The sequence below is a fragment of the Phodopus roborovskii genome, unplaced genomic scaffold (assembly GCF_943737965.1).
Source record: "Phodopus roborovskii unplaced genomic scaffold, PHOROB, whole genome shotgun sequence".
Lineage (NCBI taxonomy): Eukaryota > Metazoa > Chordata > Mammalia > Rodentia > Cricetidae > Phodopus > Phodopus roborovskii.
The window spans coordinates 15,808,444-15,825,018 of NW_026126549.1; positions in this window are offsets into that span (position 1 = coordinate 15,808,444).

A 16,575-nucleotide genomic window follows, 5' to 3' on the forward strand; every position below is an offset into this window, starting at 1 on the left:
AAAAGCAAAAAAATGTTAAAAAATTACATTTACTCTACTTTCTACCTATCAAATGAGGTTTGGTATTTCTTGGTTTGTTTGGTTTGTTTGTTTGTCCCCCCCCAGTCCCCAGATGAAGAGTTATTCAGTTGGTGTTGTTTGCATAGTACCTAAGCAAGAATGTAAGTACAGTTACCTAGCAGTGGTTGGTATGTAAAATGAATAAAAAAATAGAATAATAAAAAGGAATAAAGCTAAAAATATCAAGTGGAAAAAATACGAATATATTCACTAATACTAGTAGGACTATGAGAACTGAATATAAACATATCCCAGTCTCTGCCTCTGTTTATCAATGTCTCTCCATCTCTCTGTCTCCCTTCTCTCTCTCCTTCCCTGCCCCCCCACAGGAAGTAATAAATACAAATCAAAATTTAAAGATAAAGTATTTTAAAGGGCATGATTAAGAAACAGACAGAATTCACACAAAAAAACAAGAAGATTGTAGAAAGTCCACTTAGTGTACAATTGTCAGCCATCTTCAGGTAGCTCAGCATATCTCATTATCCATTGATACACATGGGGCTTGAATTGAAAAGCCTGCCTAGATCAAATCCCACAAGCTGATCTTCCCAGGAGCTAGTTGGGAGGCGTCTTTCTTGCTACAATTAGCAAATGTTTCCAACTACAGGCTTATTCAAGCTCTAGGTACTCCCTGGTAAACTTTTTTCAGGGGTACTTTTCATATAAACTCTCCTAAACATCTCTTAATGCATTAACATCTACTAATTTAAATGTTTAGGTAGAATTGTGCTTTACAAAAATCTTTAAAAGACTGTAAGAAATATCTAGATAAAATGGGTATTTATTAAAATTTCATATTAATGGAGTATAACTTTGGAAAATTTGATTTAGGGGTCTCAGGAATAGTCTCTCAAATGTCATTCATGATGATCACTCATGTGGATTATGATAAGATTTTCATAGACTATTTTCATCAACTGCCATTCCAGGAACTGGCATTTACCAACTTGATATTATTAGTAGATTAGTGCTGAGGAAATGGAACCAACCTCCTTACTGGAAGGAGCAAAAGCGGCTTTTCTTATTATATTCTGACCTATAAATGGAAGCCATCTTCAGAGAGTGTTGGTCACATCCCTTCCCCAATTATGTTATTAATTCAAATGGTAATTTGTCTCCTATGCATCTTGTTATTTACCTATTCTATGAAATTGTATGAGAATGGGCATATAACACTGTACATGGTGGATAATACCCACATTAACCCACAAGTGCAGAATGTCAGCTACCCTGTTCTTGGTGATGTTAAGGAACAAGCTGCAATGACTTCAATGCTATTGTTTTTCTACTCAGGTTTATGGTAAGCTCTTGAGAAGCCTACTGTCTCTATGACACCTGGATAGCTAACTCTATGATATTTTTTTGCTTGCCATGTGAAATGCCTTTGATGAAACAGATTAAATGTCCTATGAACATTTTTCTAGGAAAAAAATGAGTAGATAAAGAGCAGAATGCTATGTAGAAACTCCCTAACAACAAATGATGCTAAGATTAAAGATCTTGATCCTGAAAACAAGGAGGATTTAGACTTACCCCATCTTGTTTGGGTTTGGAGGTGGATTTTCCAATGACTCTCCAAAAATAAAAATGTAAAATTCAGTGATATTGGTAAATACTACTTCTAAGGCAATACTATAATAGCAATGAAAAATACCACATATCACAGGAAAACTAAGACGCCATCATTTTGATGCAAGGCATGGGTTTATAGTTCATGAAATTTAATGTCTATTCACTAATTAACAGTTAACTGGAATAAACAATTAGGAATATATTACTTTCTTTTCCATTTGTTTTAAGTAGGACATGAAGGCTATAAAATTGTGATTTTTTTTAAAATAGTAACTCAAATATGTTTTTATACCAACTTCCCACTCGCATGCCTCAAATTCCAGGCTGGGAAATGAGCTAGTGATAAATGATTGAAATAGTACCTATCAATGCAACAAAATGGCCAATAGATTCTAGCTGCTATGCAGTTGACTGCTGAGAAATTGATTAGGTAATTGCTAAGTGGTTTTAATTCAATTGCTGATTTAAAGAAAAAAAAAGCGAGCTGTTTCCTGAGCTAACCATTCTGATCATCCTCTCATCAAACACAGTGGCTCCTGCATTTAATCTCATATTGTTTTCATCTCAAATCCTGTTTCTCCATCATATGCACATATGAGGTCTGGCTGGTCTTCTATATATAACCCCAAGTGTTAGAAAATGTAGTTTACCTGGAAGCAAGTGTTGGCAACTTTGGAGGTTGGTACAGTAGACATGGATGTGAGGTTGCCTTGGTGATTGTAAAGTACTTAGCACAGTACCAGCTACAGAGTTAGATCAGTGGAAGAGATGACTACTAATCTTTTACCCTGTGGAAAAATGCTGTTTGGAAATTTTAAGGGTCAGTTATTAGGAAACTTATGTGGTTTGTTGCTTCCTTCCAACTCATCTATAGGATTCAGAAACTAAAAACAAAAATGCACACAGGTCTGGGCAAAGAATACTAACATATCAAATTGGTGCAACTATGTACTTAGCAAACATTTACCTTTACTAGCAGTTGGCACTTGGATAACTGCTGCCACTCATTCAGAGTGAGGATATCATGGCTGAAAGTAAGCAAAATAAGCTGGAGGTATTCATAGGGCAGGAAAAACTTGATTTGACATCTACGTTATAGGCAACTGCTGCTAGTATGAACGTAGAGTTCACAAGTCTTTCTCTAATTTGAACAATGTGACTTCTCCCTGAATTTTCTTTGATATGTTGATGTCCCTGGTTATCAATGTTGGAAACCTTTTATTCACAATAGGACTTGGATATTTAAAACATGCTCATTTTTTTAAAAATTAGATCATGGAAGAAAAAATGTTGACACTAATGGCATTCAAGTTGTTTTGATTTTCATCTGTTTCAAAAGATAAAAGTATTTTAGAAAATGTTCTCTGTGAAATGTTTTAACTGCCAGATTTGGAGCTATAAAGAACCAGGGGGATTGAAGAAGAGTGAGAGAAGCAAAAGAAAATGATTCTGTGCATGACAACTGACATAGTGTTTGACCAAACAGAATAATTAAAAAGCAAAAGAAAACCTATGTTTGCAAAGCCCCCCAAGCAACCCCAGACTGCCACAATGTGTACAGTTTCTTACTGTAGCTACTAGGTAAACCTATTGGCTGCAATGAGGCACAAGTAAAATAATAGCAACCTAGAGAAAAGAAAGTAAAGAAACAGCTCATTATGCACATGATAACCGTAGAAGTTTCATGTTTGATGGAGACCAGAGTCTCTAAGAAATTCCAAAGTAGTTATTCTTGATGATGTAGGCTACTGTTTGGCAAACTAGGTGACAGTGAGAAGGGATATACTCAGGGATGAGTCTGCATTAGGACATATTTTGTAAGGCAGTCACTCAAATTTCACTACGGAATCTCTTTAAAACACATCACCATGTTGGCATACTGAAGGAGGTTGATGATTATGATCTACAGTGCAGCAAATACATGGAAATAAAAAATGCCCTCCACCCCTGCCATCAAGAACTGAAGATTAACACTGATTGTTTTGATAGGACTTTTCACTTCACCCATAAACCCGAATCTTTGGTGGGTACATAAAATTCAAAATGAAACTATGCTTTTTATATTTGAGACCAGGTTTATATAGACCTGCCTGACCTGGAACTCTCTATGTAGACCAGGTTAGCCTAGAACTCACAGAAATGTATCTGCTTCTACTGGGCTACTGAGATTAAGGGTGTTTGCTACCCAGCCCAGCCCTACAGAATCATTTTTGAAATGTAGATCACAGACATCAGCATATGCCAACTTTCTGCCTGTTCACAAACTTTGATGAACCCATGGAGCATGTCAGCTACACCACAGTTATTGGTCACTCTCATTACTATAAAATTTCTCCATCAGTTCATGTCCACTGGCTCTTACTGATCCATTTCTGTTCATAAGGTTTTGCCTTTTCCATAAATCCATGTAGGAGAAATGGCGCAGCTCCCTGGCTTTATGCTTGAGTTTCTCACATACTGGATGTGTTTAATATTCCTTCATGCTCTTTGAATCCATTGTTCATTTATTTTGATGGCCGAGCCTTAGTATGGCTATGCCAGGCATCACAAATCTATACAGTGGTTGATGGCAAGTTTATTTTTAGTTTACTTTTCCAGTTCCTTTTATTTTTCAGCTTAGTATTTTTATAGATAATACTTGAAAAGATGTGAGTGTGTATGTGTGTGTGTGAAAGAGAGAGAGAGAGAGAGAGAACAAGAGAGAGAATTTCTTATTTGTAAATACAAATAAGCAACAGTATTAGCTTATAAACATATGCATGGTTGGTTTCACAAATGCTATCACCTTGTATCTTCAAATGGCTAAACATTTTGGCAGTCTAGCCATGGGTGAGGATTTTGTTAGCATTCTGTCTTTGAAAACAGTTCTACTTTTTAGAATTTTTGCTATTCAGTGAATTCATGGTGGTTTGAATTTCTAATTTCTTAATGAGAATTTTGAGTGTCTTTCTCATGTGCTTATTTTCCATTTGCATGTTTCTTCTGATGTGGCCCACTTCTGCTTGTAGGCAGTCCTTGTCACTCATTAGTTCACACTGCAGTGCTTGCTAGGCTGTTCTGCCCCCCACAGGACCCTGTCCTTTGTGTGCCTGTATCACTTCCTCTTTTAACAAGGACTCCATCCACAGTGGATGACAGTCCCATCTTGTTTCAACATGATTTTTCCCTACTCTTCAACTTGCAAACAGTGCTGATCCAAAATGGTCCCATTTGAAGTCACTGCAGTTAGAATGAGCACCTCAGCACAGTTGTGAGGGATGCATTAGAGGTCTTAATGGATGTTTTTCCTGTTTTATTTAGTTCCATCAAGTCATGCATCCTGATCAAAAGTCTCTTACACTAATGTGCTAATTTACTTAACACTATCAGTCGACAAGCTTAAGTTGTTGATTATGGTCTTAATAGTTGATCAACTTTTCCCTCTCATTTATGAGTTTTGAGTCCTGGGGAATATTTGCTATTAAAGCCATCAAGTTTTTCTACCAGGTATTCCAGAGGTAATCTGTTCTTAACTCCAGAGTTCTCATTGCTGTTGCTTATATTGGATTCAACCAGCATGAGTCATCCAGGAGTATGCACGTGCATGGATATGGGCGTGTGTGTGTGTGTGTGTGTGTGTGTGTGTGTGTGTGTGTGTGTGTGTGTGTGTGTGTGTGTGTGTAGGCCAAGGGAGCCTAGATGTTGTTTTTGGGGACAAACATTCTCTTTGTCCTGAAACTCAGCAGCAAACACTAGAGATCTGCCTGTCTCTATCTTCCAATGGCTAAAGTTACAAGAGTGAACCACCACGATCAACAATTGTTAAATGGATTTGGGGTCCCACTCAAGTCCAAGCACTTTACTGACTGAACCAGCTCCCCAGCTTCAGTTTTGCCCTATCTCAAATCACTTTACCAATTTGGAAACCTCTGTCTCCTATCCAAACTTTATAATCACCTGGTCAATTTCTACAAAGAAAACAACCCGTGTGAATTTTTATTGAATTTTACTGAATTTATAAAACATGGGAGGAGTTTAACTAATGCAACAACAGTTTTCCAACTCACAGACAACGTGGTTTCTCTAGATCTTCTCATTTTCCCAGGGAAGTGCTTTCAGGTTGGAGGATAAAATGTTTATGCATTCTTGTTAAATTTATCCCCATGCATCTTAGCTTTTGATTACAATCACTGGAAATGCTATTACTCTTAAATCACCATGTTCCAATCCAGGGTTTTTGTTTGTTTGTTTACATGCTTGATTCTATTTACTTGGGTCCCCTCCCCACACTTCCAAGAGTGGACTTTAGTTTTTCATCCATTATAAACATATTTTGTTAAGTTTATCCCTTGTTATTTCATATTTCACTAGTGGTACAAGTTCTACTGTTCTTAAAGTCTCTTCTCTCTTGCTACTGATACTCACTTTGTTTTGTTTCATTTTTTTCTTGTCAATCTAACCAATTATCTCACTGCTGGTAGCTTATGATTACATGGAGTATGTTAATGTTCTGTGGGTCAGTGTTCCAACCTAGCCAGGAAAGGATAAAGTGGGATGCATTCCTTCCTGGGGTCTCTGGAAGTAACCATTTCCTTACCTTTCTGATTTTTCATGCTGCTCGCATGCCTTCCCTGTGGTCTAGCATCTTATCATTGATACCAGTGTGTTCGTGGACTGGACCCTCCCCTTTTATGTCTTGTATTGCAGCAAAGCAAGGACTCTTAATTTATGGATTTTCAGAATTACAAAAACTCCCCAAAATAATTCAGAATGACTTTGTCATGTTTTTTAAAGTCGTGGATTTCAATACTTAGAACATTGACACCCTTAAAAGGCCTTTCTTCTTTCTATCTCAATGATAGACAGAAATAGCACTGAATTGTATATTGAACTCATCACACAGAGAGCTAACAATTTATTTTATCCATAGACAATCCTCCCACCTACAAATGAAGACTTCTATTTCCATGTTTTGGTTTGAAGCCCTGGCTCACACCTTCAGTAAATCATGAATACAAAATGGAGGATGGGTTTTCATTGGCAAGAGAGTCTTTCTTTCATCACTTACAGAGGAGTATGATGGGAAGGTCAGATGGTTGGTCCCCAGTGCTAGATAGAGATGTTTACTGAGCTCAAATGATCCCTGTCTGTCCCCATATTCTTGATATTTTCTCTTGAATAGATGTTCTTGAATATATATATATACATATACATACATGTATATGTATATATATTTGTTTTCTTGAATAGATATATATATATTTCCTCAGTTATAAAGAGTTTCAAATTTTGCCTTAAAGTAGAGATTAAAATAACATATTTGAAATAATATGAAGAAAATGGGGTATTGGTAGATACACTGGTAACATACAGACAGGGAAACAGCAAGGAACTCATCCCCAATCTAGTATCCTGATTAAAAGATCATTTCAGTATGCACCAGTAGGCTGGCCTTGCCCTGTAAAAGGTGATAGGAAATACTCTTGCAGAGGACTATTGGTCCTATAGAGGTTAAAGTTCAGGGGGATTATTCATAGATAAATGACTAACTGTAGAGTTTTCTGGGACAGAAGTTATTCTGGAAGAATGGAGATAAGTCCATATAACAGCTATTACCTATGTCTTCTCTCTTGCTATTCTTAAAAAGATGTTTGCATGTTTTAATTTCATTTAATATTTATTTCATTATTTTTAGTTAGGCATATGAATATGAGTGTGTGTGTGTGTGTGTGTGTGTGTGTGTGTGTGTGTGTGTGATGCACATAGTTGCCAATGCCCACAGAGACCAGAGGATCCCCCTAGAGCTGGAGTTACAGGCAGTTGTGAGCAACCTGATATGGGTTTAGGAATTGAACTTGGGTCAATTCTTCTGAAAAAGCAACAGGTGTACTTAACTACTGAGCTATTTCTCCAGACTTATTACTCTCTCTCTCTCTCTTTCTCTCTCTCTCTCTCTCTCTCTCTCTCTGTGTGTGTGTGTGTGTGTGTGTGTGTGTGTGTGTGTGTCCAAATGTGTGTTTGCGCACATGAGTACAGAAGTCTATGGAAGCCAGAAGAGGTTGATGGATCCCTTGGAGCTGGGTTATAGGCAATTGTCAGATACTTCACATGGGTGGTGGGAAATGAACTCTGATTCTCTGAAAGAGTAGTGCAGATCTTAAACCACTGAGCCATCCCTCCAGCCACTGTACCCCGCTACACTTCTTTTAAATTCACAGAAATGGCTAAGCTAGGTCATTAGCAAGCTACAGAAATGATCTGGCTATTGATCAGAGAACCCATTCTTTCATTGTCACAGGAAAAGGAATGAAAAAAAAAATAAAGGTTCAAAAAGCATGGTGGTACCAATTTGTCTGTAAGTTAATTACACATTTGGTGTTTATAGACTTCATTTACCTTTTCTGCCTTATTTTTCAAATGGAAACATCCCAGTCAGAGAAGAATATGATTCATGCAAAACAGAGCTCAGCATCTGGGCTCCAGCAGCCAATACCTGACTTGCAGTTCCATGAGAATGAGAACTCCCACAGGCACATAGAGAGTTCTGGGTAAGAGTTCACACACAGAATGTGCATCGCAAGCAAAGACATCTCTGAAAGATGCTGGTGAGTGGTAAAACCATGCTATGCCTCACATTGAGAGATATTTACCTATAGATTCTTGGGGACCAGAGATCAGGGAATGACTCCAAAGCCCCTTTCTTCCTGTCTGGATACTGGACGCTGAATCTGGGTTTTCCTTATTTGTCTCCTAATTTCATCAGGACTTCTTTCTGTTGTTCTTGTTAATTAAGTATGTAGTTTTAAAATGATTCCCAGTTGTCATGACATTTTCCCCTACTATTCTTTCACCCACATTACCAAGTTGGGAGCAACTTTTTGTATATAACTACAGTTGATTAGATTTTCCAGAAACCATTAAGGAGTACTTCATATTCATATGTGCTTGGTTCAACATGCCTTAAAGTTGGGAGATACAAGCAAGGTTGGTTAAGACTCCTCAGCTTCATAACCAGTGCTTTCTCTTTAGCTGTTTTTGTTTGTTTGTTTTTTGTTTGTTGGTTTAATGTCATTTGTTGAAATTTGGCCTGTAGTTCATGGATAGGTAGTTCCAAATTCCCAATATTTCATGGAGGGTGCTCATTAGTCTGAATTGATTTTAAGTCTATAGCACATGAGTGGAACTCGGAGGACAATTTATAGGAGTCTTCTCCCTCACCATGTGTGTCTCAGGGATTTAATTTGGGTCATTATGCTTAGCAACAAGAACCTCTATCCACTGCACCATCTTTCTACACCCTGCTTTATAACATACAATGCCTGGTCATCATTATACACAACTATATTTTTATTGTCCTCCTAAGAGGGGTCTCTGCACGTGTCACATCAGGGAAACAAATCACCAAGAAATGAGAATGAAAACTCAGTTCAGATTGACTTCATCAACCTGGATGGAAACGTCAGTGAGTCTGATGCTGGGTGGTTATTGTCAGTATATTTAAGCCCAATATAATAATGACCTTCATGTTCTGCTCCCAACATCCACTTCATGTTAATATCACTTAGTTCATTTGAGAGAGTAATTTCCTAGAACTCTATAGCATTTCTTGGGCAGATGACACCTTTGTTTATAGGTTCTAATGTAAGGTTGATGTCCCTGTTTATTTGTAGATGTTCTTCCATTCTCTTTATGTCTCTTAGTTTTCCATTGTAAAGGCATGGCCTTAAAAGACACTGACATTATTTTGAATGTTTTGGTAATGCAAACAATACTAAAATTAATATTCCTCCTAGGTATTTTTCCTGCAGCATTCTGAAATATAGTTATGCATACAGAATTCCAGATGGAAGAATAAAGGCATGCAGTTTTGAGACATGTTGACAAATGCACATTGTAAGTGTGGCTGTAACATGTTGCATTTTTGATAGAAAATAATCTATCATGTCATTATATCATCTTGCTAGCCTAGCATACTGTTAAAATTCATGGAAAGCTACCCATTTCACATGTAAGAAAGCATACTTTGATAATGATTTACAGAATCTTTGTCATATAAGGACCTCGTGTTCTCTTTTATGTGGAACCTAACTTTTACTGTTTGCATATGTATGTGGAGTGTATGAATGTGTGTTTGAGTGGGGTGGGTGGGTATAGTTCATGAAACTGCAAAATGAACCAAGATAGGGTTTTTAAAAAGTCTAATTTAAATCATTTTCTTATATCTTAGTCAGAGACTGTTTCCTTGAAGCAACTTGAATTCTCCTCCTAGAGGTCGCCTGCTCTTTACACTGGGCCATTTTCATACTGTCTCCCTGACTCTCCTCTCTCAGTTCATCAAAGCTCTGTCTATGCTGGGAGTCTCCTGTTCCAGCATAAGCTGTGTGAAGTTTCATCTGCCTGCTACTCGCTTTTTACTTTGCTTTTTCTGCTGTGTAAAAGCTGTCTTTAAAAATTCATGTAATCCAGCAGGGCTATGGTGGTAGTGCACGCCTTTAATCCCAGCACTCACGAGGTAGAGGCATGCAGATCTTTGTGAGTTCAAGGCAAGCCTGGTCTACAAAGCTACACAGAGAAACCCTGTCTTGAAAAATCACAATATAAAGTAAAAACAAAAACTCATGTAGTCAAATAAGTTAACCTTGCCTTTTGCCTGTAGATTGTGCTGTCTAAATTAAAAAAAAGAAAAGAAAGTCCATTTCCAGAATATAAATATACTCACCTTACATCCTTACATTCTTATTGTTTTAATTACTTCATTTAAAATATTTGCAATCTGGATTATTCGTGCATGAATGTGGTGTGAGACAAGAGGACTATGTCACTTTTACCTTACCAGATGGCTAGGCTGCCTCTCTACATCATCACTCTGAGGACAGACTCTTTCCCATAGCCTGTAAATGCAGCCCCCCATCACACACCCACTCTATGAAAATAAACACACCTGTTTCTAGACTACCTGTCTGAAGCAATGCAAACCTCTCTTAATTGTTGTCGCCTTATATTTTAACAACAGCTATATTAGAGCCCCTTGTCCCCAATATATACATTGTTTTCATTTGCAAGGCTTCCTACAGATTCTTCACAGCTTATATTTGAATCAACTTGCTTAGCACCGGGGAGAAAAGTGCTGACATTTTTCCTGCGATTGTGTTAAACTTAGGAATTAGTACACAAAATGGATGTGTTTACAAGACTGTTTTCTTAATCACATGCTTGCACACATACAGTTGTCCTGTCATCTGCTCACTGACCTCCCTCCCACACAGATATGAACTATGTGAGTGATTTGTCTGCATGTATGTATATGCATCACATGAGTACCTGGTTTCCGGGGAGGCCAGAAGAGAGTGTCAGATTCCCTGGGACTTGAGTTATAGATGATTGCGACTACCATGTGCATTCTGGGAATCAAACTCAAGTCTTCTGCAAGAGAAGCTAGTGCTCTTAGCCTCTGAGCCATCTTCTCACACTCTGTAGAAGTTTTAGCCTAGTAGCCTAGCACAGTGGCTGTATCTATACTAACATCCTTAGTTCTCCCTACTATTTCTAAATAGAGTCCATGAGTGGTAAGGATGCCAACACATAGTCCTTACTTAAGTGATGATAACTTTTGAGTAACCAAAAGTTTTCTTGGACTAGTAAGATGGCTCATCAGGTGTAGGCACTGCTGTGAAACCTGAAGACCTGAGTTCAATTCCTGCGATCAACATGGGTAGAAGGGAACTGACTCTCACAAGTTTCTTCTAATGTGAATACATATCCCATGACATATGCATGCTTCTCTCTCTCTCTCTCTCTCTCTCTCTCTCACACACACACACACACACACACACACACACACACACACACACACACACGTAATCCTCAGGTTTGCTCAGTAGGAGCCAAACCAGCATTGTGAAGGTTATTAACAGTTGTAGAACATAGCCAACATAGAATTATAATTTGTTCCTTCCTTCAATGTTTTTATGTGTTGTAAGTAACAGTCAATCACATTAAAATTATGATTCACCTGTTTTACATTAAAAAACATCAAAGTTTTTTTTTTAGGAAAAGAACAACAATCTATTAAGTGGATTCCTTTCATGTGTTTTTGCCCTGACACTCATGATTGTGTGTGCAGCTCCTATAGTGGGGCTCACAGACACTTTCAGAGAGAAGGTCTCAGCTCTCTTACTGTCCCTACACGTGCCAGTGCTGTGCCTGCTGCTTCCTCCTTCCTTCAAGAGAAGCTTCATTGTGAAATGAAATTAGTTGTCCTACATAACAGAGGCAATTATAAGTGCTACATTTTCAATCCCTGCATGAGAATTTATTAAATTCACAGATTCATTAATTTGCATGGTTCTTCTCCTATCAGAAACCACCCCACAGAGCAAGAGTGTGACCCAAAGATGAAGTTCATTTCCCATTGGCCTCACATTGCCTGACCTTACAATCACTGACCTCACACTGTCTGACCCAGCACTCAGTGACCTCATACTATCTGACTCAGCACTCACAGACCTCATACTGGCTGACCTCACACTTGCTGGTGTGTATTCACCAGCCTTAAACAGGCAGACCTCAAGCTGACTGACTTAACAATGGCTGACCTCACACACTCTGGCTTCAAACTGGCTGGCCTCATTCAGGGTGGCCTCACACTTATTGGCCTCATATTCATTGACCTCAAATCTCAGGCCTCAAAGTGGCTGGCTGTATATTGGCTGTCCTCACACTTGTGGCCTCAAACTGGCTAGCTTCACCGTCACTGGCCTCAGTTCATTGGCCTTACTCTAGCTAGACTTACACTTACTGACTTCACTCTCACTAACTTCACACTGGCTGACCTAACTCTGCCTTAACACTTGGCATTTCCCCTTTATGGCATTTGAGCTTTGTACCACTGATTTCACCACCTTCCACTTTCCGCAGCATCTTCCACAATTGTTCATATCAATATAGTTACCCACCCACATCCGGTGCGGAGGAGAGCAGATCCTGAATTTGGGGTGAGACTGTAAGTCCACCTGATCCAGGGGGAGAAGGTTTGGCTTTGCACTTTGCACACTGCTATCCTGACTGAGGAGATGGCTGCTCATGATGTCAGCAGTCTTGGGCAGCCAAAAGCCCTTGAACATCAAAAACAGAAGGTTCAAAATTATATTTCTTCTCTCCTCTGCAGATCATAAAATTACAGACCTCAGAGTATGAATAGCTGAGGTTTCCCAGAGTTAAGTGCTGCTGCTGGTTTCCATCCGCATGACGTCAGAGGGACCTAGAAATAGGTGTGTTTAAAATCAATAGTAGCTCACTGGACATTCCTAAATGAGATGAGAAAATCCTCCATGAAAGTCTTTATAGTGTGGTCTTAAGTGACATATCTTAACTGCACACAGCAGAACAATATTCCTAAATGAAGCATCATGAAAGGGGAAATTGCCTTCTCTGGCCCAATAGGCCTGAGAAGCAGAACAAGTCATGTTCCATTGGACATTAAGGATACAATTCTTCAGGAAGACCTATGCTGAAGATATCAGTGTAGACAATTAAACATGCTGAGTTGTTGCCAATTTATGGACCAGTATGCCTCTTCCCCCCTTTGTTATACTCTCCAACCTCCATGGAGCTAATATGATGCAGAAGTTTGTGGCTGCAACAGATCCCTTCGGGGGTATTGCTGGGCAGCAATCACATCTACAAACCTTAGGGTTGCTTGTTGCAGCACCCCAGTGAGCGTTCCTGCCACAATCAGCAACATCAAATATTTCATTTTGATCAAGACCTCAAACCAGGATCTGAGGTGCAAAGGGGTGCATGTGCTTGATTTCTAGCACCATCAAGCTATACTGCAAACTATCATATTTCCATCAAAGTTCACATTGAAGTTATGCTGGATTTGAGCTACTGTGGTGGCCATGATTGACACGTAATTATCATCACATGGTGAGAGTCGTAGAAGCTCTTTCCTCATACTAGTTCAGAAAATCTAACAACTCAATGAGGGGAACCTAACAGTGCCATTACTTTAGTTTAATAAAAAAAAAAGAGTTATGTTAATTTCATTTTTGGCTTTAAGAACCTATTTATTATTTGTGTGTGTGTGTGTGTGTGTGTGTGTGTGTGTGTGTGTGTGTGTGTGTGTGTGATGTTATACAGAAACACTTGAGATGAGGTAATCCTGAGTGACCACAAAGTTCTATTGGCCTCACATTCTGGAAGCTTTGAAACCCAATGTGGTGGGGCCAGAATCTGGCAAGGATCTTTTCATGGCATCCTAACATAACAGAAAGGACCACACAACATGACACCCAGAGCTAGGGAAGGTTGTTCAACAAACCTTCCCACAATAACAGCGATGCTCATAAATGTGAAGCCTCAGGAACTAAGGGCCTCTTTAAGACTTTTTGAAATTTTTATCTCGTGATATTTATTTTGTTTAAAATTTTCTTTCTTAGAAAACATAGGAAGAAGTAATTCCATATAAACTATGTCTTCTTACGGGCCTGAGGGCTCACAACTTCCTATTAGACCTCATGGGATTTTTAGAGTTATTAAGATAGAAAACTGATTAGTCGTTTTACTTTTCATTCAGTTATTTTGATATTTCAAATATTTTCCCTCAAATAGTAACACAGCTAGCTAAATATAAGCATAAAATTTGACTTTTCACCAAGCAAACACAGATAGCTGATTCAAAGTCTGCATATTGTCTATACAAATTGTTTCAAACCTCTACCAGGTATTGTGCCTTACAAGTAAACCATCATTATGAGTTCTGGAACCACACAATTGTGTAGGGACTCACATAGCATATTTGTTCTCATGGCTATGATGTTTTCACTGCATTCTGACATTCAGAACATGTCCCTGTGGTATATATAGCTGTGGTTTGCTTCAGTGTTGTATAGCACTCCCTTGTAATTGACACCCTGAACCTCAGCCTAACGCTCCTACCATGTGATATCAGCTCAGCTGTGGCCACAGAGAGTGATCTCATGGGTGAGTTCCATAAAAGCTGGAGAGAGGAGGTCTGGTCTGAAGAAACAGCAAACAAAGACTGGAAAAGGTCAAGTATGGAGATGAGATCAGAGCCGAGCAGGCATGGGGCAGAAAAGCAAATGTGTGTGTGGTTCAGAATTTGAGGTTCAGACATAGAGAGTTTTGCCAGAGAAAGCAGCCTCTCTCCTTTCCAAATGCCTGGACCTGATGCATGGAATTTCAAGAAGTTTTCTGTGGTTCCTGGACCAGTATCTTGGCACTGTAAGCAAGGTAAATTTGGTGGGAATGTGACTTTCACAGTCCCTCAGAGCTTCAATCACAGAAAACCAATATTTTTCTTTTTAACTAACAGTGGTGCCTCTGTCACATCTTGTACCTGTAACGCACACTTTCTTTCTCATTTCAATTGCTGCTGCTTCTTCCCATTTTCTCATCCTTCCTCTTCTCACTGCTCAAACATTGACAGCCCTAGTGTATTAAGTTACTTGTCTCATTGCTCTGACAGCATACCTGACAAAAGCAACCCAACGAAGGAAAGCTTCCTTTGACTTTCAGTCTCATTGGATATGGTCCCCTGTGTCAGAGACAGTATGGGAGTCAGACTGAGAGGTGGCTGATTGCACTGAATCAACAGTCATAGAGGAGAGAGGGAATGAACGTCTGTGTGAGGCTCTCTCCTTTTTATGCAGTCTGGCACTATGGCTCAAGAGTGAGAGCTGTCCACATTCAAGCTTGGTTTTCCCTTCTAGATAATCTAGATGATCCCTCACAGGCACCTTATGATGGGTTTAATAAAGAGCTGAATGACCAATAACTAGGCAGGAAGTGGTTAGGAATGATTTCCAGAGACAGAGAGGACTCTGGGAAGAAGAAAGGTGGAGTCTCCAGCCAGACATGGAGTGGAAACAGGAGGTGCAAGATGGAAGAGAGGTAGCACCTTGTGACAAAATATAGATAAATATAAATGGGTCAATTTAAGTTATGAGTTAGTTGAGACAAACCTAAGCTAAAGGCCAAGCTTTCATAGTTAATAGTAAGTCTCAGAATCATTATTTGCTGGCTGGTGGTCTTGATGAGAAACTTTGCTACACCCACCCCAAATAGTAGTAGGAAATAACTCCAAGTGAAGACAAGTTACTTACAGAACTCATTTAAAATAAACAGAAAAGGATGGGAAAATGAGAAAACACAAAAAGTGGAGAATGTCTTTTCCTAAACAGATGAGCAAGCAACATAAAAAACACACAAGCGCATATGCAAAAAGGATGAGGAAAATCTCCACTGTGACACATCCACAAACTTAGAGCTGCTGAGTTCTAGAGATCAGATGTAAGGAGACGGCAGACATGTCATACTAAAGATCTCAGATGCATGACCACATAGAATGCTCAAACAAGTAGACAAATTAAGTAAGAAAATCAATTCAGGACTTAAGTGAGAAAGTTATCAAAGCTGATGACCCAATTAGTAACTTGGAGGAGAAATGTACAACACAGAAAAAACAAAACTATCCAGGGAACTGATACTCAGAAATATAGGCCAAAAGAATTCCTGGAAATGAAGACCTTAATCAATCAAGTTAAAAACAGTGCAGAGGTATATTATCATAAAAGAGCAAGCAGAAGAATGAATTTCATATGTGGAGAATAATATCAAAACAAATACATACATATATACATACATACATACATACATACATAAATACATCCAAATATGTCCAAAACTTCCAAGAATTTGAAATACACTCAAGAAACTAAACGTAAAAGCCCATGAGTAGAAAGAGCTAAAATAAAATCTAAAGGCTTATAAGTTTTTCTCAATGACACCATATCAAAAAGTTTCTCAAACTTAAAAACTTGGACACCTAAACAAAAAAGGCATTATAGACCCAAGTATATATTACCAGAGAATGCCACAATCTATCACAGTTAAAATGTAGAAACAACAAAACAAAGAAACAATATGCAAAGTTGTAAG